Here is a 21,920-nt window from a genome sequence, read left to right on the forward strand (position 1 = left end):
ATTCCAGAAATTGCCAATCATCATGTCTGAGCAATCTCCAGGAACAATATGGTGTCCAGTCAGAGGAAATGTTTAAACAAAAGTCAGTAATAGTGTGAGTTTCTCAAGATAAATTGATAGACAATTTAGTCATCAGAGTTTGGGGAGCAATAGAAAATAATGGATTATTTGTTACTTAACATAAACAATATTGTGTTAGGAAAGCAATTGCAAAAATAAATCTTTCCATTTATTGAGCAAGCTTCCAGATAAAATGTTAACAATAATTCTATCATTGAGATCTCATGTTTTCATTTCACGATTACTTTTTAACTGTATGAGTACCAACAATAGACTGACTTTAATTTCCCAGGGATGACTACATTAATAAAAACACCATAATATCTATTACAATAAAGCATATTAACAAGTGACTTGAACAAGATAATATAAGAATGTAGGGCCTGTATATACAAAATAAAGGAGAAAAAAGCATTATATAACTTACTGTAAGTTTCCAACTGTTTAAAGAATTAATAAAATACTAGTATCAAAAAAATATATAAAAATAATAAAAAATATTATACTTTAGACATATAATTTGTCATTATATATAAGGCAGTGCAAGTGGTGCTGTGGCTTAGTTGGTTAAAGTGCTTGTCTAGTAAACAGGAGATCCTGAGTTCATATCTCAGCAGTACCTTTGTTTGATACCTTTTTATCACACCAGTATGTCGTTTTTTGTTGATGCATAACAAAATAAGATGTGTAAAACCTTTATCTGCTTTCACTTTGGCACATTTGGTCACCAATGTAAAAAAGTTTAAAGATGCCATCCATGTCAGAAGACGACAAACAACAAAACTTCACCCTATTTCAACATAAGTTAATTTGTAGAAATATGCCTATGTTAAGGTAAATAGATGAATTTTTACAAAATAGCCTTCATCATATTGGGTAAACTGCAAAATTAATTTAGAGTACATTTAAAAGAGAATAAAACAGAAAGAGTTAAAATGTCTGTAAAAAAGTAAGTTTCCAAAGGTACAGTAATTTGAGAGTCAGTTTAGTCATCATAGCTAGAGAATCATTGACATTTAACCCATATTTATTTCCATAACATCCTTAAAATTGTGTTAGGAAAACACTTCTTGATGAAAAGCTAAACTTCTCTTGAAAAAGCATCAATAAAGAATGCTAACCATAATTCTGACTTTTTAAAACAGAGTTCTTAATTTTACTACATGTTTTTGTTTTCTGAATATCAAAAATTAATTGACATTTATTCCCATGTAGCATTACTTACAGAGAAATCAATAAAAGTGCTAAAAAAAATTAGAAAATTACTTTGACAAGATATTTTAAGAATGAAGGTGCTGTAAATCATGAATGAAAAGAGAGAACACAACTTTCTATTTATACTCTAAATTTCCACCGGTTTGGAAAATTGATGAAGCAATAGTTATAAGAATATCAAAAATTGTTACCAAATAGCATATCTTAGATATATCATTTTTCTTTGTGAAGCTTTAGGGCATCATGTGGTGCTGTGGCTTAGTTGGTTAAAGCGCCTGTCTAGTAAACAGGAGATCCTGAGTTCAAATCTCAGCAGCGCCTTTCATTTATTTTCATCAACTCAGAACATAGTTTGTTGATAATTCATCACAAAAAGACATGTGAATGCTTCAGCAGCCTTTACCCTTTCTCACATGTTCAGTAATATGTACCACATTTCTAGATACAGTCCAAATCAGAAAACACAAAAAAAGGCAATATTCCCCTTTTTTAATATCAGTTATTTTGTAGAAGTAAATTGATGCCAAGGTAACTAGAAAAGAATTCCAGAAATTGCCAATCATCATTTCTGAGCAATCTCCAGGAACAATATGGTGTCCAGTCAGAGGAAATGTTTAAACAAAAGTCAGTAACAATGTGAGTTTCTCAAGATAAATTGATAGACAATTTAGTCATCAGAGTTTGGGGAGCAATAGAAAATAATGGATTATTTGTTACTTAACATAAACAATATTGTGTTAGGAAAGCAATTGCAAAAATAAATCTTTCCATTTATTGAGCAAGCTTCCAGATAAAATGTTAACAATAATTCTATCATTGAGATCTCATGTTTTCATTTCACGATTACTTTTTAACTGTATGAGTACCAACAATAGACTGACTTTAATTTCCCAGGGATGACTACATTAATAAAAACACCATAATATCTATTACAATAAAGCATATTAACAAGTGACTTGAACAAGATAATGTAAGAATGTAGGGCCTGTATATACAAAATAAAGGAGAAAAAAGCATTATATAACTTACTGTAAGTTTCCAACTGTTTAAAGAATTAATAAAATACTAGTATCAATAAAATATATATAAATAATAAAAAATATTATACTTTAGACATATCATTTGTCATTATATATAAGGCAAAGCAAGTGGTGCTGTGGCTTAGTTGGTTAAAGTGCCTGTCTAGTAAACAGGAGATCCTGAGTTCATATCTCAGCAGTACCTTTGTTTGATACCTTTTTATCACACCAGTATGTCGTTTTTTGTTGATGCATAACAAAATAAGATGTGTAAAACCTTTATCTGCTTTCACTTTGGCACATTTGGTCACCAATGTAAAAAAGTTTAAAGATGCCATCCATGTCAGAAGACGACAAACAACAAAACTTCACCCTATTTCAACATAAGTTAATTTGTAGAAATATGCCTATGTTAAGGTAAATAGATGAATTTTTACAAAATAGCCTTCATCATATTGGGTAAACTGCAAAATTAATTTAGAGTACATTTAAAAGAGAATAAAACAGAAAGTGTTAAAATGTCTGTAAAAAAGTAAGTTTCCCAAGGTACAGTAATTTGAGAGTCAGTTTAGTCATCATAGCTAGAGAATCATTGACATTTAACCCATATTTATTTCCATAACATCCTTAAAATTGTGTTAGGAAAACACTTCTTGATGAAAAGCTAAACTTCTCTTGAAAAAGCATCAATAAAGAATGCTAACCATAATTCTGACTTTTTAAAACAGAGTTCTTAATTTTACTACATGTTTTTGTTTTCTGAATATCAAAAATTAATTGACATTTATTCCCATGTAGCATTACTTACAGAGAAATCAATAAAAGTGCTAAAAAAAATTAGAAAATTACTTTGACAAGATATTTTAAGAATGAAGGTGCTGTAAATCATGAATGAAAAGAGAGAACACAACTTTCTATTTATACTCTAAATTTCCACCGGTTTGGAAAATTGATGAAGCAATAGTTATAAGAATATCAAAAATTGTTACCAAATAGCATATCTTAGATATATCATTTTTCTTTGTGAAGCTTTAGGGCATCATGTGGTGCTGTGGCTTAGTTGGTTAAAGCGCCTGTCTAGTAAACAGGAGATCCTGAGTTCAAATCTCAGCAGCGCCTTTCATTTATTTTCATCAACTCAGAACATAGTTTGTTGATAATTCATCACAAAAAGACATGTGAATGCTTCAGCAGCCTTTACCCTTTCTCACATGTTCAGTAATATGTACCACATTTCTAGATACAGTCCAAATCAGAAAACACAAAAAAAGGCAATATTCTCCTTTTTTAATATCAGTTATTTTGTAGAAGTAAATTGATGCCAAGGTAACTAGAAAAGAATTCCAGAAATTGCCAATCATCATGTCTGAGCAATCTCCAGGAACAATATGGTGTCCAGTCAGAGGAAATGTTTAAACAAAAGTCAGTAACAATGTGAGTTTCTCAAGATAAATTGATAGACAATTTAGTCATCAGAGTTTGGGGAGCAATAGAAAATAATGGATTATTTGTTACTTAACATAAACAATATTGTGTTAGGAAAGCAATTGCAAAAATAAATCTTTCCATTTATTGAGCAAGCTTCCAGATAAAATGTTAACAATAATTCTATCATTGAGATCTCATGTTTTCATTTCACGATTACTTTTTAACTGTATGAGTACCAACAATAGACTGACTTTAATTTCCCAGGGATGACTACATTAATAAAAACACCATAATATCTATTACAATAAAGCATATTAACAAGTGACTTGAACAAGATAATGTAAGAATGTAGGGCCTGTATATACAAAATAAAGGAGAAAAAAGCATTATATAACTTACTGTAAGTTTCCAACTGTTTAAAGAATTAATAAAATACTAGTATCAAAAAAATATATAAAAATAATAAAAAATATTATACTTTAGACATATAATTTGTCATTATATATAAGGCAGTGCAAGTGGTGCTGTGGCTTAGTTGGTTAAAGTGCCTGTCTAGTAAACAGGAGATCCTGAGTTCATATCTCAGCAGTACCTTTGTTTGATACCTTTTTATCACACCAGTATGTAGTTTTTTGTTGATACATAACAAAATAAGATGTGTAAAACCTTTATCTGCTTTCACTTTGGCACATTTGGTCACCAATGTAAAAAAGTTTAAAGATGCCATCCATGTCAGAAGACGACAAACAACAAAACTTCACCCTATTTCAACATAAGTTAATTTGTAGAAATATGCCTATGTTAAGGTAAATAGATGAATTTTTACAAAATAGCCTTCATCATATTGGGTAAACTGCAAAATTAATTTAGAGTACATTTAAAAGAGAATAAAACAGAAAGTGTTAAAATGTCTGTAAAAAAGTAAGTTTCCCAAGGTACAGTAATTTGAGAGTCAGTTTAGTCATCATAGCTAGAGAATCATTGACATTTAACCCATATTTATTTCCATAACATCCTTAAAATTGTGTTAGGAAAACACTTCTTGATGAAAAGCTAAACTTCTCTTGAAAAAGCATCAATAAAGAATGCTAACCATAATTCTGACTTTTTAAAACAGAGTTCTTAATTTTACTACATGTTTTTGTTTTCTGAATATCAAAAATTAATTGACATTTATTCCCATGTAGCATTACTTACAGAGAAATCAATAAAAGTGCTAAAAAAAATTAGAAAATTACTTTGACAAGATATTTTAAGAATGAAGGTGCTGTAAATCATGAATGAAAAGAGAGAACACAACTTTCTATTTATACTCTAAATTTCCACCGGTTTGGAAAATTGATGAAGCAATAGTTATAAGAATATCAAAAATTGTTACCAAATAGCATATCTTAGATATATCATTTTTCTTTGTGAAGCTTCAGGGCATCATGTGGTGCTGTGGCTTAGTTGGTTAAAGCGCCTGTCTAGTAAACAGGAGATCCTGAGTTCAAATCTCAGCAGCGCCTTTCATTTATTTTCATCAACTCAGAACATAGTTTGTTGATAATTCATCACAAAAAGACATGTGAATGCTTCAGCAGCCTTTACCCTTTCTCACATGTTCAGTAATATGTACCACATTTCTAGATACAGTCCAAATCAGAAAACACAAAAAAAGGCAATATTCCCCTTTTTTAATATCAGTTATTTTGTAGAAGTAAATTGATGCCAAGGTAAAAAGAAAAGAATTCCAGAAATTGCCAATCATCATGTCTGAGCAATCTCCAGGAACAATATGGTGTCCAGTCAGAGGAAATGTTTAAACAAAAGTCAGTAATAGTGTGAGTTTCTCAAGATAAATTGATAGACAATTTAGTCATCAGAGTTTGGGGAGCAATAGAAAATAATGGATTATTTGTTACTTAACATAAACAATATTGTGTTAGGAAAGCAATTGCAAAAATAAATCTTTCCATTTATTGAGCAAGCTTCCAGATAAAATGTTAACAATAATTCTATCATTGAGATCTCATGTTTTCATTTCACGATTACTTTTTAACTGTATGAGTACCAACAATAGACTGACTTTAATTTCCCAGGGATGACTACATTAATAAAAACACCATAATATCTATTACAATAAAGCATATTAACAAGTGACTTGAACAAGATAATATAAGAATGTAGGGCCTGTATATACAAAATAAAGGAGAAAAAAGCATTATATAACTTACTGTAAGTTTCCAACTGTTTAAAGAATTAATAAAATACTAGTATCAAAAAAATATATAAAAATAATAAAAAATATTATACTTTAGACATATAATTTGTCATTATATATAAGGCAGTGCAAGTGGTGCTGTGGCTTAGTTGGTTAAAGTGCTTGTCTAGTAAACAGGAGATCCTGAGTTCATATCTCAGCAGTACCTTTGTTTGATACCTTTTTATCACACCAGTATGTCGTTTTTTGTTGATGCATAACAAAATAAGATGTGTAAAACCTTTATCTGCTTTCACTTTGGCACATTTGGTCACCAATGTAAAAAAGTTTAAAGATGCCATCCATGTCAGAAGACGACAAACAACAAAACTTCACCCTATTTCAACATAAGTTAATTTGTAGAAATATGCCTATGTTAAGGTAAATAGATGAATTTTTACAAAATAGCCTTCATCATATTGGGTAAACTGCAAAATTAATTTAGAGTACATTTAAAAGAGAATAAAACAGAAAGAGTTAAAATGTCTGTAAAAAAGTAAGTTTCCAAAGGTACAGTAATTTGAGAGTCAGTTTAGTCATCATAGCTAGAGAATCATTGACATTTAACCCATATTTATTTCCATAACATCCTTAAAATTGTGTTAGGAAAACACTTCTTGATGAAAAGCTAAACTTCTCTTGAAAAAGCATCAATAAAGAATGCTAACCATAATTCTGACTTTTTAAAACAGAGTTCTTAATTTTACTACATGTTTTTGTTTTCTGAATATCAAAAATTAATTGACATTTATTCCCATGTAGCATTACTTACAGAGAAATCAATAAAAGTGCTAAAAAAAATTAGAAAATTACTTTGACAAGATATTTTAAGAATGAAGGTGCTGTAAATCATGAATGAAAAGAGAGAACACAACTTTCTATTTATACTCTAAATTTCCACCGGTTTGGAAAATTGATGAAGCAATAGTTATAAGAATATCAAAAATTGTTACCAAATAGCATATCTTAGATATATCATTTTTCTTTGTGAAGCTTTAGGGCATCATGTGGTGCTGTGGCTTAGTTGGTTAAAGCGCCTGTCTAGTAAACAGGAGATCCTGAGTTCAAATCTCAGCAGCGCCTTTCATTTATTTTCATCAACTCAGAACATAGTTTGTTGATAATTCATCACAAAAAGACATGTGAATGCTTCAGCAGCCTTTACCCTTTCTCACATGTTCAGTAATATGTACCACATTTCTAGATACAGTCCAAATCAGAAAACACAAAAAAAGGCAATATTCCCCTTTTTTAATATCAGTTATTTTGTAGAAGTAAATTGATGCCAAGGTAACTAGAAAAGAATTCCAGAAATTGCCAATCATCATTTCTGAGCAATCTCCAGGAACAATATGGTGTCCAGTCAGAGGAAATGTTTAAACAAAAGTCAGTAACAATGTGAGTTTCTCAAGATAAATTGATAGACAATTTAGTCATCAGAGTTTGGGGAGCAATAGAAAATAATGGATTATTTGTTACTTAACATAAACAATATTGTGTTAGGAAAGCAATTGCAAAAATAAATCTTTCCATTTATTGAGCAAGCTTCCAGATAAAATGTTAACAATAATTCTATCATTGAGATCTCATGTTTTCATTTCACGATTACTTTTTAACTGTATGAGTACCAACAATAGACTGACTTTAATTTCCCAGGGATGACTACATTAATAAAAACACCATAATATCTATTACAATAAAGCATATTAACAAGTGACTTGAACAAGATAATGTAAGAATGTAGGGCCTGTATATACAAAATAAAGGAGAAAAAAGCATTATATAACTTACTGTAAGTTTCCAACTGTTTAAAGAATTAATAAAATACTAGTATCAATAAAATATATATAAATAATAAAAAATATTATACTTTAGACATATCATTTGTCATTATATATAAGGCAAAGCAAGTGGTGCTGTGGCTTAGTTGGTTAAAGTGCCTGTCTAGTAAACAGGAGATCCTGAGTTCATATCTCAGCAGTACCTTTGTTTGATACCTTTTTATCACACCAGTATGTCGTTTTTTGTTGATGCATAACAAAATAAGATGTGTAAAACCTTTATCTGCTTTCACTTTGGCACATTTGGTCACCAATGTAAAAAAGTTTAAAGATGCCATCCATGTCAGAAGACGACAAACAACAAAACTTCACCCTATTTCAACATAAGTTAATTTGTAGAAATATGCCTATGTTAAGGTAAATAGATGAATTTTTACAAAATAGCCTTCATCATATTGGGTAAACTGCAAAATTAATTTAGAGTACATTTAAAAGAGAATAAAACAGAAAGTGTTAAAATGTCTGTAAAAAAGTAAGTTTCCCAAGGTACAGTAATTTGAGAGTCAGTTTAGTCATCATAGCTAGAGAATCATTGACATTTAACCCATATTTATTTCCATAACATCCTTAAAATTGTGTTAGGAAAACACTTCTTGATGAAAAGCTAAACTTCTCTTGAAAAAGCATCAATAAAGAATGCTAACCATAATTCTGACTTTTTAAAACAGAGTTCTTAATTTTACTACATGTTTTTGTTTTCTGAATATCAAAAATTAATTGACATTTATTCCCATGTAGCATTACTTACAGAGAAATCAATAAAAGTGCTAAAAAAAATTAGAAAATTACTTTGACAAGATATTTTAAGAATGAAGGTGCTGTAAATCATGAATGAAAAGAGAGAACACAACTTTCTATTTATACTCTAAATTTCCACCGGTTTGGAAAATTGATGAAGCAATAGTTATAAGAATATCAAAAATTGTTACCAAATAGCATATCTTAGATATATCATTTTTCTTTGTGAAGCTTTAGGGCATCATGTGGTGCTGTGGCTTAGTTGGTTAAAGCGCCTGTCTAGTAAACAGGAGATCCTGAGTTCAAATCTCAGCAGCGCCTTTCATTTATTTTCATCAACTCAGAACATAGTTTGTTGATAATTCATCACAAAAAGACATGTGAATGCTTCAGCAGCCTTTACCCTTTCTCACATGTTCAGTAATATGTACCACATTTCTAGATACAGTCCAAATCAGAAAACACAAAAAAAGGCAATATTCTCCTTTTTTAATATCAGTTATTTTGTAGAAGTAAATTGATGCCAAGGTAACTAGAAAAGAATTCCAGAAATTGCCAATCATCATGTCTGAGCAATCTCCAGGAACAATATGGTGTCCAGTCAGAGGAAATGTTTAAACAAAAGTCAGTAACAATGTGAGTTTCTCAAGATAAATTGATAGACAATTTAGTCATCAGAGTTTGGGGAGCAATAGAAAATAATGGATTATTTGTTACTTAACATAAACAATATTGTGTTAGGAAAGCAATTGCAAAAATAAATCTTTCCATTTATTGAGCAAGCTTCCAGATAAAATGTTAACAATAATTCTATCATTGAGATCTCATGTTTTCATTTCACGATTACTTTTTAACTGTATGAGTACCAACAATAGACTGACTTTAATTTCCCAGGGATGACTACATTAATAAAAACACCATAATATCTATTACAATAAAGCATATTAACAAGTGACTTGAACAAGATAATGTAAGAATGTAGGGCCTGTATATACAAAATAAAGGAGAAAAAAGCATTATATAACTTACTGTAAGTTTCCAACTGTTTAAAGAATTAATAAAATACTAGTATCAAAAAAATATATAAAAATAATAAAAAATATTATACTTTAGACATATAATTTGTCATTATATATAAGGCAGTGCAAGTGGTGCTGTGGTTTAGTTGGTTAAAGTGCTTGTCTAGTAAACAGGAGATCCTGAGTTCATATCTCAGCAGTACCTTTGTTTGATACCTTTTTATCACACCAGTATGTAGTTTTTTGTTGATGCATAACAAAATAAGATGTGTAAAACATTTATCTGCTTTCACTTTGGCACATTTGGTCACCAATGTAAAAAAGTTTAAAGATGCCATCCATGTCAGAAGATGACAAACAACAAAACTTCACCCTATTTCAACATAAGTTAATTTGTAGAAATATGCCTATGTTAAGGTAAATAGATGAATTTTTACAAAATAGCCTTCATCATATTGGGTAAACTGCAAAATTAATTTAGAGTACATTTAAAAGAGAATAAAACAGAAAGTGTTAAAATGTCTGTAAAAAAGTAAGTTTCCCAAGGTACAGTAATTTGAGAGTCAGTTTAGTCATCATAGCTAGAGAATCATTGACATTTAACCCATATTTATTTCCATAACATCCTTAAAATTGTGTTAGGAAAACACTTCTTGATGAAAAGCTAAACTTCTCTTGAAAAAGCATCAATAAAGAATGCTAACCATAATTCTGACTTTTTAAAACAGAGTTCTTAATTTTACTACATGTTTTTGTTTTCTGAATATCAAAAATTAATTGACATTTATTCCCATGTAGCATTACTTACAGAGAAATCAATAAAAGTGCTAAAAAAAAATTAGAAAATTACTTTGACAAGATATTTTAAGAATGAAGGTGCTGTAAATCATGAATGAAAAGAGAGAACACAACTTTCTATTTATACTCTAAATTTCCACCGGTTTGAAAAATTGATGAAGCAATAGTTATAAGAATATCAAAAATTGTTACCAAATAGCATATCTTAGATATATCATTTTTCTTTGTGAAGCTTTAGGGCATCATGTGGTGCTGTGGCTTAGTTGGTTAAAGCGCCTGTCTAGTAAACAGGAGATCCTGAGTTCAAATCTCAGCAGCGCCTTTCATTTATTTTCATCAACTCAGAACATAGTTTGTTGATAATTCATCACAAAAAGACATGTGAATGCTTCAGCAGCCTTTACCCTTTCTCACATGTTCAGTAATATGTACCACATTTCTAGATACAGTCCAAATCAGAAAACACAAAAAAAGGCAATATTCCCCTTTTTTAATATCAGTTATTTTGTAGAAGTAAATTGATGCCAAGGTAACTAGAAAAGAATTCCAGAAATTGCCAATCATCATTTCTGAGCAATCTCCAGGAACAATATGGTGTCCAGTCAGAGGAAATGTTTAAACAAAAGTCAGTAACAATGTGAGTTTCTCAAGATAAATTGATAGACAATTTAGTCATCAGAGTTTGGGGAGCAATAGAAAATAATGGATTATTTGTTACTTAACATAAACAATATTGTGTTAGGAAAGCAATTGCAAAAATAAATCTTTCCATTTATTGAGCAAGCTTCCAGATAAAATGTTAACAATAATTCTATCATTGAGATCTCATGTTTTCATTTCACGATTACTTTTTAACTGTATGAGTACCAACAATAGACTGACTTTAATTTCCCAGGGATGACTACATTAATAAAAACACCATAATATCTATTACAATAAAGCATATTAACAAGTGACTTGAACAAGATAATGTAAGAATGTAGGGCCTGTATATACAAAATAAAGGAGAAAAAAGCATTATATAACTTACTGTAAGTTTCCAACTGTTTAAAGAATTAATAAAATACTAGTATCAATAAAATATATATAAATAATAAAAAATATTATACTTTAGACATATCATTTGTCATTATATATAAGGCAGTGCAAGTGGTGCTGTGGCTTAGTTGGTTAAAGTGCCTGTCTAGTAAACAGGAGATCCTGAGTTCATATCTCAGCAGTACCTTTGTTTGATACCTTTTTATCACACCAGTATGTCGTTTTTTGTTGATGCATAACAAAATAAGATGTGTAAAACCTTTATCTGCTTTCACTTTGGCACATTTGGTCACCAATGTAAAAAAGTTTAAAGATGCCATCCATGTCAGAAGACGACAAACAACAAAACTTCACCCTATTTCAACATAAGTTAATTTGTAGAAATATGCCTATGTTAAGGTAAATAGATGAATTTTTACAAAATAGCCTTCATCATATTGGGTAAACTGCAAAATTAATTTAGAGTACATTTAAAAGAGAATAAAACAGAATGTGTTAAAATGTCTGTAAAAAAGTAAGTTTCCCAAGGTACAGTAATTTGAGAGTCAGTTTAGTCATCATAGCTAGAGAATCATTGACATTTAACCCATATTTATTTCCATAACATCCTTAAAATTGTGTTAGGAAAACACTTCTTGATGAAAAGCTAAACTTCTCTTGAAAAAGCATCAATAAAGAATGCTAACCATAATTCTGACTTTTTAAAACAGAGTTCTTAATTTTACTACATGTTTTTGTTTTCTGAATATCAAAAATTAATTGACATTTATTCCCATGTAGCATTACTTACAGAGAAATCAATAAAAGTGCTAAAAAAAATTAGAAAATTACTTTGACAAGATATTTTAAGAATGAAGGTGCTGTAAATCATGAATGAAAAGAGAGAACACAACTTTCTATTTATACTCTAAATTTCCACCGGTTTGGAAAATTGATGAAGCAATAGTTATAAGAATATCAAAAATTGTTACCAAATAGCATATCTTAGATATATCATTTTTCTTTGTGAAGCTTTAGGGCATCATGTGGTGCTGTGGCTTAGTTGGTTAAAGCGCCTGTCTAGTAAACAGGAGATCCTGAGTTCAAATCTCAGCAGCGCCTTTCATTTATTTTCATCAACTCAGAACATAGTTTGTTGATAATTCATCACAAAAAGACATGTGAATGCTTCAGCAGCCTTTACCCTTTCTCACATGTTCAGTAATATGTACCACATTTCTAGATACAGTCCAAATCAGAAAACACAAAAAAAGGCAATATTCTCCTTTTTTAATATCAGTTATTTTGTAGAAGTAAATTGATGCCAAGGTAACTAGAAAAGAATTCCAGAAATTGCCAATCATCATGTCTGAGCAATCTCCAGGAACAATATGGTGTCCAGTCAGAGGAAATGTTTAAACAAAAGTCAGTAACAATGTGAGTTTCTCAAGATAAATTGATAGACAATTTAGTCATCAGAGTTTGGGGAGCAATAGAAAATAATGGATTATTTGTTACTTAACATAAACAATATTGTGTTAGGAAAGCAATTGCAAAAATAAATCTTTCCATTTATTGAGCAAGCTTCCAGATAAAATGTTAACAATAATTCTATCATTGAGATCTCATGTTTTCATTTCACGATTACTTTTTAACTGTATGAGTACCAACAATAGACTGACTTTAATTTCCCAGGGATGACTACATTAATAAAAACACCATAATATCTATTACAATAAAGCATATTAACAAGTGACTTGAACAAGATAATGTAAGAATGTAGGGCCTGTATATACAAAATAAAGGAGAAAAAAGCATTATATAACTTACTGTAAGTTTCCAACTGTTTAAAGAATTAATAAAATACTAGTATCAAAAAAATATATAAAAATAATAAAAAATATTATACTTTAGACATATAATTTGTCATTATATATAAGGCAGTGCAAGTGGTGCTGTGGTTTAGTTGGTTAAAGTGCTTGTCTAGTAAACAGGAGATCCTGAGTTCATATCTCAGCAGTACCTTTGTTTGATACCTTTTTATCACACCAGTATGTAGTTTTTTGTTGATGCATAACAAAATAAGATGTGTAAAACATTTATCTGCTTTCACTTTGGCACATTTGGTCACCAATGTAAAAAAGTTTAAAGATGCCATCCATGTCAGAAGATGACAAACAACAAAACTTCACCCTATTTCAACATAAGTTAATTTGTAGAAATATGCCTATGTTAAGGTAAATAGATGAATTTTTACAAAATAGCCTTCATCATATTGGGTAAACTGCAAAATTAATTTAGAGTACATTTAAAAGAGAATAAAACAGAAAGTGTTAAAATGTCTGTAAAAAAGTAAGTTTCCCAAGGTACAGTAATTTGAGAGTCAGTTTAGTCATCATAGCTAGAGAATCATTGACATTTAACCCATATTTATTTCCATAACATCCTTAAAATTGTGTTAGGAAAACACTTCTTGATGAAAAGCTAAACTTCTCTTGAAAAAGCATCAATAAAGAATGCTAACCATAATTCTGACTTTTTAAAACAGAGTTCTTAATTTTACTACATGTTTTTGTTTTCTGAATATCAAAAATTAATTGACATTTATTCCCATGTAGCATTACTTACAGAGAAATCAATAAAAGTGCTAAAAAAAATTTAGAAAATTACTTTGACAAGATATTTTAAGAATGAAGGTGCTGTAAATCATGAATGAAAAGAGAGAACACAACTTTCTATTTATACTCTAAATTTCCACCGGTTTGAAAAATTGATGAAGCAATAGTTATAAGAATATCAAAAATTGTTACCAAATAGCATATCTTAGATATATCATTTTTCTTTGTGAAGCTTTAGGGCATCATGTGGTGCTGTGGCTTAGTTGGTTAAAGCGCCTGTCTAGTAAACAGGAGATCCTGAGTTCAAATCTCAGCAGCGCCTTTCATTTATTTTCATCAACTCAGAACATAGTTTGTTGATAATTCATCACAAAAAGACATGTGAATGCTTCAGCAGCCTTTACCCTTTCTCACATGTTCAGTAATATGTACCACATTTCTAGATACAGTCCAAATCAGAAAACACAAAAAAAGGCAATATTCCCCTTTTTTAATATCAGTTATTTTGTAGAAGTAAATTGATGCCAAGGTAACTAGAAAAGAATTCCAGAAATTGCCAATCATCATTTCTGAGCAATCTCCAGGAACAATATGGTGTCCAGTCAGAGGAAATGTTTAAACAAAAGTCAGTAACAATGTGAGTTTCTCAAGATAAATTGATAGACAATTTAGTCATCAGAGTTTGGGGAGCAATAGAAAATAATGGATTATTTGTTACTTAACATAAACAATATTGTGTTAGGAAAGCAATTGCAAAAATAAATCTTTCCATTTATTGAGCAAGCTTCCAGATAAAATGTTAACAATAATTCTATCATTGAGATCTCATGTTTTCATTTCACGATTACTTTTTAACTGTATGAGTACCAACAATAGACTGACTTTAATTTCCCAGGGATGACTACATTAATAAAAACACCATAATATCTATTACAATAAAGCATATTAACAAGTGACTTGAACAAGATAATGTAAGAATGTAGGGCCTGTATATACAAAATAAAGGAGAAAAAAGCATTATATAACTTACTGTAAGTTTCCAACTGTTTAAAGAATTAATAAAATACTAGTATCAAAAAAATATATAAAAATAATAAAAAATATTATACTTTAGACATATAATTTGTCATTATATGTAAGGCAGTGCAAGTGGTGCTGTGGCTTAGTTGGTTAAAGTGCTTGTCTAGTAAACAGGAGATCCTGAGTTCATATCTCAGCAGTACCTTTGTTTGATACCTTTTTATCACACCAGTATGTAGTTTTTTGTTGATGCATAACAAAATAAGATGTGTAAAACATTTATCTGCTTTCACTTTGGCACATTTGGTCACCAATGTAAAAAAGTTTAAAGATGCCATCCATGTCAGAAGACGACAAACAACAAAACTTCACCCTATTTCAACATAAGTTAATTTGTAGAAATATGCCTATGTTAAGGTAAATAGATGAATTTTTACAAAATAGCCTTCATCATATTGGGTAAACTGCAAAATTAATTTAGAGTACATTTAAAAGAGAATAAAACAGAAAGTGTTAAAATGTCTGTAAAAAAGTAAGTTTCCCAAGGTACAGTAATTTGAGAGTCAGTTTAGTCATCATAGCTAGAGAATCATTGACATTTAACCCATATTTATTTCCATAACATCCTTAAAATTGTGTTAGGAAAACACTTCTTGATGAAAAGCTAAACTTCTCTTGAAAAAGCATCAATAAAGAATGCTAACCATAATTCTGACTTTTTAAAACAGAGTTCTTAATTTTACTACATGTTTTTGTTTTCTGAATATCAAAAATTAATTGACATTTATTCCCATGTAGCATTACTTACAGAGAAATCAATAAAAGTGCTAAAAAAAAAAATAGAAAATTACTTTGACAAGATATTTTAAGAATGAAGGTGCTGTAAATCATGAATGAAAAGAGAGAACACAACTTTCTATTTATACTCTAAATTTCCACCGGTTTGGAAAATTGATGAAGCAATAGTTATAAGAATATCAAAAATTGTTACCAAATAGCATATCTTAGATATATCATTTTTCTTTGTGAAGCTTTAGGGCATCATGTGGTGCTGTGGCTTAGTTGGTTAAAGCGCCTGTCTAGTAAACAGGAGATCCTGAGTTCAAATCTCAGCAGCGCCTTTCATTTATTTTCATCAACTCAGAACATAGTTTGTTGATAATTCATCACAAAAAGACATGTGAATGCTTCAGCAGCCTTTACCCTTTCTCACATGTTCAGTAATATGTACCACATTTCTAGATACAGTCCAAATCAGAAAACACAAAAAAAGGCAATATTCCCCTTTTTTAATATCAGTTATTTTGTAGAAGTAAATTGATGCCAAGGTAACTAGAAAAGAATTCCAGAAATTGCCAATCATCATTTCTGAGCAATCTCCAGGAACAATATGGTGTCCAGTCAGAGGAAATGTTTAAACAAAAGTCAGTAACAATGTGAGTTTCTCAAGATAAATTGATAGTCATCAGAGTTTGGGGAGCAATAGAAAATAATGGATTATTTGTTACTTAACATAAACAATATTGTGTTAGGAAAGCAATTGCAAAAATAAATCTTTCCATTTATTGAGCAAGCTTCCAGATAAAATGTTAACAATAATTCTATCATTGAGATCTCATGTTTTCATTTCACGATTACTTTTTAACTGTATGAGTACCAACAATAGACTGACTTTAATTTCCCAGGGATGACTACATTAATAAAAACACCATAATATCTATTACAATAAAGCATATTAACAAGTGACTTGAACAAGATAATGTAAGAATGTAGGGCCTGTATATACAAAATAAAGGAGAAAAAAGCATTATATAACTTACTGTAAGTTTCCAACTGTTTAAAGAATTAATAAAATACTAGTATCAATAAAATATATATAAATAATAAAAAATATTATACTTTAGACATATCATTTGTCATTATATATAAGGCAGTGCAAGTGGTGCTGTGGCTTAGTTGGTTAAAGTGCCTGTCTAGTAAACAGGAGATCCTGAGTTCATATCTCAGCAGTACCTTTGTTTGATACCTTTTTATCACACCAGTATGTCGTTTTTTGTTGATGCATAACAAAATAAGATGTGTAAAACCTTTATCTGCTTTCACTTTGGCACATTTGGTCACCAATGTAAAAAAGTTTAAAGATGCCATCCATGTCAGAAGACGACAAACAACAAAACTTCACCCTATTTCAACATAAGTTAATTTGTAGAAATATGCCTATGTTAAGGTAAATAGATGAATTTTTACAAAATAGCCTTCATCATATTGGGTAAACTGCAAAATTAATTTAGAGTACATTTAAAAGAGAATAAAACAGAAAGTGTTAAAATGTCTGTAAAAAAGTAAGTTTCCCAAGGTACAGTAATTTGAGAGTCAGTTTAGTCATCATAGCTAGAGAATCATTGACATTTAACCCATATTTATTTCCATAACATCCTTAAAATTGTGTTAGGAAAACACTTCTTGATGAAAAGCTAAACTTCTCTTGAAAAAGCATCAATAAAGAATGCTAACCATAATTCTGACTTTTTAAAACAGAGTTCTTAATTTTACTACATGTTTTTGTTTTCTGAATATCAAAAATTAATTGACATTTATTCCCATGTAGCATTACTTACAGAGAAATCAATAAAAGTGCTAAAAAAAAAATAGAAAATTACTTTGACAAGATATTTTAAGAATGAAGGTGCTGTAAATCATGAATGAAAAGAGAGAACACAACTTTCTATTTATACTCTAAATTTCCACCGGTTTGGAAAATTGATGAAGAAATAGTTATAAGAATATCAAAAATTGTTACCAAATAGCATATCTTAGATATATCATTTTTCTTTGTGAAGCTTTAGGGCATCATGTGGTGCTGTGGCTTAGTTGGTTAAAGCGCCTGTCTAGTAAACAGGAGATCCTGAGTTCAAATCTCAGCAGCGCCTTTCATTTATTTTCATCAACTCAGAACATAGTTTGTTGATAATTCATCACAAAAAGACATGTGAATGCTTCAGCAGCCTTTACCCTTTCTCACATGTTCAGTAATATGTACCACATTTCTAGATACAGTCCAAATCAGAAAACACAAAAAAAGGCAATATTCCCCTTTTTTAATATCAGTTATTTTGTAGAAGTAAATTGATGCCAAGGTAACTAGAAAAGAATTCCAGAAATTGCCAATCATCATTTCTGAGCAATCTCCAGGAACAATATGGTGTCCAGTCAGAGGAAATGTTTAAACAAAAGTCAGTAACAATGTGAGTTTTTCAAGATAAATTGATAGACAATTTAGTCATCAGAGTTTGGGGAGCAATAGAAAATAATGGATTATTTGTAACTTAACATAAACAATATTGTGTTAGGAAAGCAATTGCAAAAATAAATCTTTCCATTTATTGAGCAAGCTTCCAGATAAAATGTTAACAATAATTCTATCATTGAGATCTCATGTTTTCATTTCACGATTACTTTTTAACTGTATGAGTACCAACAATAGACTGACTTTAATTTCCCAGGGATGACTACATTAATAAAAACACCATAATATCTATTACAATAAAGCATATTAACAAGTGACTTGAACAAGATAATGTAAGAATGTAGGGCCTGTATATACAAAATAAAGGAGAAAAAAGCATTATATAACTTACTGTAAGTTTCCAACTGTTTAAAGAATTAATAAAATACTAGTATCAAAAAAATATATATAAATAATAAAAAATATTATACTTTAGACATATAATTTGTCATTATATATAAGGCAGTGCAAGTGGTGCTGTGGCTTAGTTGGTTAAAGTGCCTGTCTAGTAAACAGGAGATCCTGAGTTCATATCTCAGCAGTACCTTTGTTTGATACCTTTTTATCACACCAGTATGTAGTTTTTTGTTGATGCATAACAAAATAAGATGTGTAAAACCTTTATCTGCTTTCACTTTGGCACATTTGGTCACCAATGTAAAAAAGTTTAAAGATGCCATCCATGTCAGAAGACGACAAACAACAAAACTTCACCCTATTTCAACATAAGTTAATTTGTAGAAATATGCCTATGTTAAGGTAAATAGATGAATTTTTACAAAATAGCCTTCATCATATTGGGTAAACTGCAAAATTAATTTAGAGTACATTTAAAAGAGAATAAAACAGAAAGTGTTAAAATGTCTGTAAAAAAGTAAGTTTCCCAAGGTACAGTAATTTGAGAGTCAGTTTAGTCATCATAGCTAGAGAATCATTGACATTTAACCCATATTTATTTCCATAACATCCTTAAAATTGTGTTAGGAAAACACTTCTTGATGAAAAGCTAAACTTCTCTTGAAAAAGCATCAATAAAGAATGCTAACCATAATTCTGACTTTTTAAAACAGAGTTCTTAATTTTACTACATGTTTTTGTTTTCTGAATATCAAAAATTAATTGACATTTATTCCCATGTAGCATTACTTACAGAGAAATCAATAAAAGTGCTAAAAAAAAATTAGAAAATTACTTTGACAAGATATTTTAAGAATGAAGGTGCTGTAAATCATGAATGAAAAGAGAGAACACAACTTTCTATTTATACTCTAAATTTCCACCGGTTTGAAAAATTGATGAAGCAATAGTTATAAGAATATCAAAAATTGTTACCAAATAGCATATCTTAGATATATCATTTTTCTTTGTGAAGCTTTAGGGCATCATGTGGTGCTGTGGCTTAGTTGGTTAAAGCGCCTGTCTAGTAAACAGGAGATCCTGAGTTCAAATCTCAGCAGCGCCTTTCATTTATTTTCATCAACTCAGAACATAGTTTGTTGATAATTCATCACAAAAAGACATGTGAATGCTTCAGCAGCCTTTACCCTTTCTCACATGTTCAGTAATATGTACCACATTTCTAGATACAGTCCAAATCAGAAAACACAAAAAAAGGCAATATTCCCCTTTTTTAATATCAGTTATTTTGTAGAAGTAAATTGATGCCAAGGTAACTAGAAAAGAATTCCAGAAATTGCCAATCATCATTTCTGAGCAATCTCCAGGAACAATATGGTGTCCAGTCAGAGGAAATGTTTAAACAAAAGTCAGTAACAATATGAGTTTCTCAAGATAAATTGATAGACAATTTAGTCATCAGAGTTTGGGGAGCAATAGAAAATAATGGATTATTTGTTACTTAACATAAACAACATTGTGTTAGGAAAGCAATTGCAAAAATAAATCTTTCCATTAATTGAGCAAGCTTCCAGATAAAATGTTAACAATAATTCTATCATTGAGATCTCATGTTTTCATTTCACGATTACTTTTTAACTGTATGAGTACCAACAATAGACTGACTTTAATTTCCCAGGCATGACTACATTAATAAAAACACCATAATATCTATTACAATAAAGCATATTAACAAGTGACTTGAACAAGATAATGTAAGAATGTAGGGCCTGTATATACAAAATAAAGGAGAAAAAAGCATTATATAACTTACTGTAAGTTTCCAACTGTTTAAAGAATTAATAAAATACTAGTATCAAAAAAATATATATAAATAATAAAAAATATTATACTTTAGACATATAATTTGTCATTATATATAAGGCAGTGCAAGTGGTGCTGTGGCTTAGTTGGTTAAAGTGCCTGTCTAGTAAACAGGAGATCCTGAGTTCATATCTCAGCAGTACCTTTGTTTGATACCTTTTTATCACACCAGTATGTAGTTTTTTGTTGATGCATAACAAAATAAGATGTGTAAAACATTTATCTGCTTTCACTTTGGCACATTTGGTCACCAATGTAAAAAAGTTTAAAGATGCCATCCATGTCAGAAGACGACAAACAACAAAACTTCACCCTATTTCAACATAAGTTAATTTGTAGAAATATGCCTATGTTAAGGTAAATAGATGAATTTTTACAAAATAGCCTTCATCATATTGGGTAAACTGCAAAATTAATTTAGAGTACATTTAAAAGAGAATAAAACAGAAAGTGTTAAAATGTCTGTAAAAAAGTAAGTTTCCCAAGGTACAGTAATTTGAGAGTCAGTTTAGTCATCATAGCTAGAGAATCATTGACATTTAACCCATATTTATTTCCATAACATCCTTAAAATTGTGTTAGGAAAACACTTCTTGATGAAAAGCTAAACTTCTCTTGAAAAAGCATCAATAAAGAATGCTAACCATAATTCTGACTTTTTAAAACAGAGTTCTTAATTTTACTACATGTTTTTGTTTTCTGAATATCAAAAATTAATTGACATTTATTCCCATGTAGCATTACTTACAGAGAAATCAATAAAAGTGCTAAAAAAAATTAGAAAATTACTTTGACAAGATATTTTAAGAATGAAGGTGCTGTAAATCATGAATGAAAAGAGAGAACACAACTTTCTATTTATACTCTAAATTTCCACCGGTTTGAAAAATTGATGAAGCAATAGTTATAAGAATATCAAAAATTGTTACCAAATAGCATATCTTAGATATATCATTTTTCTTTGTGAAGCTTTAGGGCATAATGTGGTGCTGTGGCTTAGTTGGTTAAAGCGCCTGTCTAGTAAACAGGAGATCCTGAGTTCAAATCTCAGCAGCGCCTTTCATTTATTTTCATCAACTCAGAACATAGTTTGTTGATAATTCATCACAAAAAGACATGTGAATGCTTCAGCAGCCTTTACCCTTTCTCACATGTTCAGTAATATGTACCACATTTCTAGATACAGTCCAAATCAGAAAACACAAAGAAAGGCAATATTCCCCTTTTTTAATATCAGTTATTTTGTAGAAGTAAATTGATGCCAAGGTAACTAGAAAAGAATTCCAGAAATTGCCAATCATCATTTCTGAGCAATCTCCAGGAACAATATGGTGTCCAGTCAGAGGAAATGTTTAAACAAAAGTCAGTAACAATGTGAGTTTCTCAAGATAAATTGATA

The 21,920-nt window shown here is 29.9% G+C and overlaps 24 non-coding genes across 24 annotated transcripts; all 24 read left to right on the forward strand.

The window, feature by feature from the left end:
- Positions 1 to 608: 608 nt before the first annotated feature.
- Positions 609 to 682, forward strand: TRNAT-AGU (transfer RNA threonine (anticodon AGU)). The gene has a single exon. It is a non-coding gene; the product is annotated as a tRNA-Thr (tRNA).
- Positions 683 to 1,522: 840 nt separating this feature from the next.
- Positions 1,523 to 1,596, forward strand: TRNAT-AGU (transfer RNA threonine (anticodon AGU)). The gene has a single exon. It is a non-coding gene; the product is annotated as a tRNA-Thr (tRNA).
- An 829-nt stretch (positions 1,597 to 2,425) lies between these two features.
- TRNAT-AGU (transfer RNA threonine (anticodon AGU)) lies at positions 2,426 to 2,499 on the forward strand. Its single transcript has one exon. It is a non-coding gene; the product is annotated as a tRNA-Thr (tRNA).
- Positions 2,500 to 3,339: 840 nt separating this feature from the next.
- Positions 3,340 to 3,413, forward strand: TRNAT-AGU (transfer RNA threonine (anticodon AGU)). Its single transcript has one exon. It is a non-coding gene; the product is annotated as a tRNA-Thr (tRNA).
- Positions 3,414 to 4,242: 829 nt separating this feature from the next.
- TRNAT-AGU (transfer RNA threonine (anticodon AGU)) lies at positions 4,243 to 4,316 on the forward strand. Its single transcript has one exon. It is a non-coding gene; the product is annotated as a tRNA-Thr (tRNA).
- Positions 4,317 to 5,156: 840 nt separating this feature from the next.
- On the forward strand, positions 5,157 to 5,230 carry TRNAT-AGU (transfer RNA threonine (anticodon AGU)). Its single transcript has one exon. It is a non-coding gene; the product is annotated as a tRNA-Thr (tRNA).
- An 829-nt stretch (positions 5,231 to 6,059) lies between these two features.
- TRNAT-AGU (transfer RNA threonine (anticodon AGU)) lies at positions 6,060 to 6,133 on the forward strand. The gene has a single exon. It is a non-coding gene; the product is annotated as a tRNA-Thr (tRNA).
- Positions 6,134 to 6,973: 840 nt separating this feature from the next.
- Positions 6,974 to 7,047, forward strand: TRNAT-AGU (transfer RNA threonine (anticodon AGU)). The gene has a single exon. It is a non-coding gene; the product is annotated as a tRNA-Thr (tRNA).
- An 829-nt stretch (positions 7,048 to 7,876) lies between these two features.
- Positions 7,877 to 7,950, forward strand: TRNAT-AGU (transfer RNA threonine (anticodon AGU)). The gene has a single exon. It is a non-coding gene; the product is annotated as a tRNA-Thr (tRNA).
- An 840-nt stretch (positions 7,951 to 8,790) lies between these two features.
- TRNAT-AGU (transfer RNA threonine (anticodon AGU)) lies at positions 8,791 to 8,864 on the forward strand. The gene has a single exon. It is a non-coding gene; the product is annotated as a tRNA-Thr (tRNA).
- Positions 8,865 to 9,693: 829 nt separating this feature from the next.
- TRNAT-AGU (transfer RNA threonine (anticodon AGU)) lies at positions 9,694 to 9,767 on the forward strand. Its single transcript has one exon. It is a non-coding gene; the product is annotated as a tRNA-Thr (tRNA).
- Positions 9,768 to 10,608: 841 nt separating this feature from the next.
- Positions 10,609 to 10,682, forward strand: TRNAT-AGU (transfer RNA threonine (anticodon AGU)). The gene has a single exon. It is a non-coding gene; the product is annotated as a tRNA-Thr (tRNA).
- Positions 10,683 to 11,511: 829 nt separating this feature from the next.
- On the forward strand, positions 11,512 to 11,585 carry TRNAT-AGU (transfer RNA threonine (anticodon AGU)). Its single transcript has one exon. It is a non-coding gene; the product is annotated as a tRNA-Thr (tRNA).
- An 840-nt stretch (positions 11,586 to 12,425) lies between these two features.
- Positions 12,426 to 12,499, forward strand: TRNAT-AGU (transfer RNA threonine (anticodon AGU)). Its single transcript has one exon. It is a non-coding gene; the product is annotated as a tRNA-Thr (tRNA).
- An 829-nt stretch (positions 12,500 to 13,328) lies between these two features.
- On the forward strand, positions 13,329 to 13,402 carry TRNAT-AGU (transfer RNA threonine (anticodon AGU)). The gene has a single exon. It is a non-coding gene; the product is annotated as a tRNA-Thr (tRNA).
- An 841-nt stretch (positions 13,403 to 14,243) lies between these two features.
- Positions 14,244 to 14,317, forward strand: TRNAT-AGU (transfer RNA threonine (anticodon AGU)). Its single transcript has one exon. It is a non-coding gene; the product is annotated as a tRNA-Thr (tRNA).
- An 829-nt stretch (positions 14,318 to 15,146) lies between these two features.
- Positions 15,147 to 15,220, forward strand: TRNAT-AGU (transfer RNA threonine (anticodon AGU)). Its single transcript has one exon. It is a non-coding gene; the product is annotated as a tRNA-Thr (tRNA).
- Positions 15,221 to 16,062: 842 nt separating this feature from the next.
- TRNAT-AGU (transfer RNA threonine (anticodon AGU)) lies at positions 16,063 to 16,136 on the forward strand. The gene has a single exon. It is a non-coding gene; the product is annotated as a tRNA-Thr (tRNA).
- An 820-nt stretch (positions 16,137 to 16,956) lies between these two features.
- Positions 16,957 to 17,030, forward strand: TRNAT-AGU (transfer RNA threonine (anticodon AGU)). Its single transcript has one exon. It is a non-coding gene; the product is annotated as a tRNA-Thr (tRNA).
- An 841-nt stretch (positions 17,031 to 17,871) lies between these two features.
- Positions 17,872 to 17,945, forward strand: TRNAT-AGU (transfer RNA threonine (anticodon AGU)). The gene has a single exon. It is a non-coding gene; the product is annotated as a tRNA-Thr (tRNA).
- Positions 17,946 to 18,774: 829 nt separating this feature from the next.
- Positions 18,775 to 18,848, forward strand: TRNAT-AGU (transfer RNA threonine (anticodon AGU)). Its single transcript has one exon. It is a non-coding gene; the product is annotated as a tRNA-Thr (tRNA).
- Positions 18,849 to 19,689: 841 nt separating this feature from the next.
- TRNAT-AGU (transfer RNA threonine (anticodon AGU)) lies at positions 19,690 to 19,763 on the forward strand. Its single transcript has one exon. It is a non-coding gene; the product is annotated as a tRNA-Thr (tRNA).
- Positions 19,764 to 20,592: 829 nt separating this feature from the next.
- TRNAT-AGU (transfer RNA threonine (anticodon AGU)) lies at positions 20,593 to 20,666 on the forward strand. The gene has a single exon. It is a non-coding gene; the product is annotated as a tRNA-Thr (tRNA).
- Positions 20,667 to 21,506: 840 nt separating this feature from the next.
- TRNAT-AGU (transfer RNA threonine (anticodon AGU)) lies at positions 21,507 to 21,580 on the forward strand. The gene has a single exon. It is a non-coding gene; the product is annotated as a tRNA-Thr (tRNA).
- Positions 21,581 to 21,920: the final 340 nt, after the last annotated feature.

The sequence above is a fragment of the Pseudophryne corroboree genome, chromosome 11, assembly GCF_028390025.1.
Source record: "Pseudophryne corroboree isolate aPseCor3 chromosome 11, aPseCor3.hap2, whole genome shotgun sequence".
In the NCBI taxonomy this organism is placed as follows: domain Eukaryota; kingdom Metazoa; phylum Chordata; class Amphibia; order Anura; family Myobatrachidae; genus Pseudophryne; species Pseudophryne corroboree.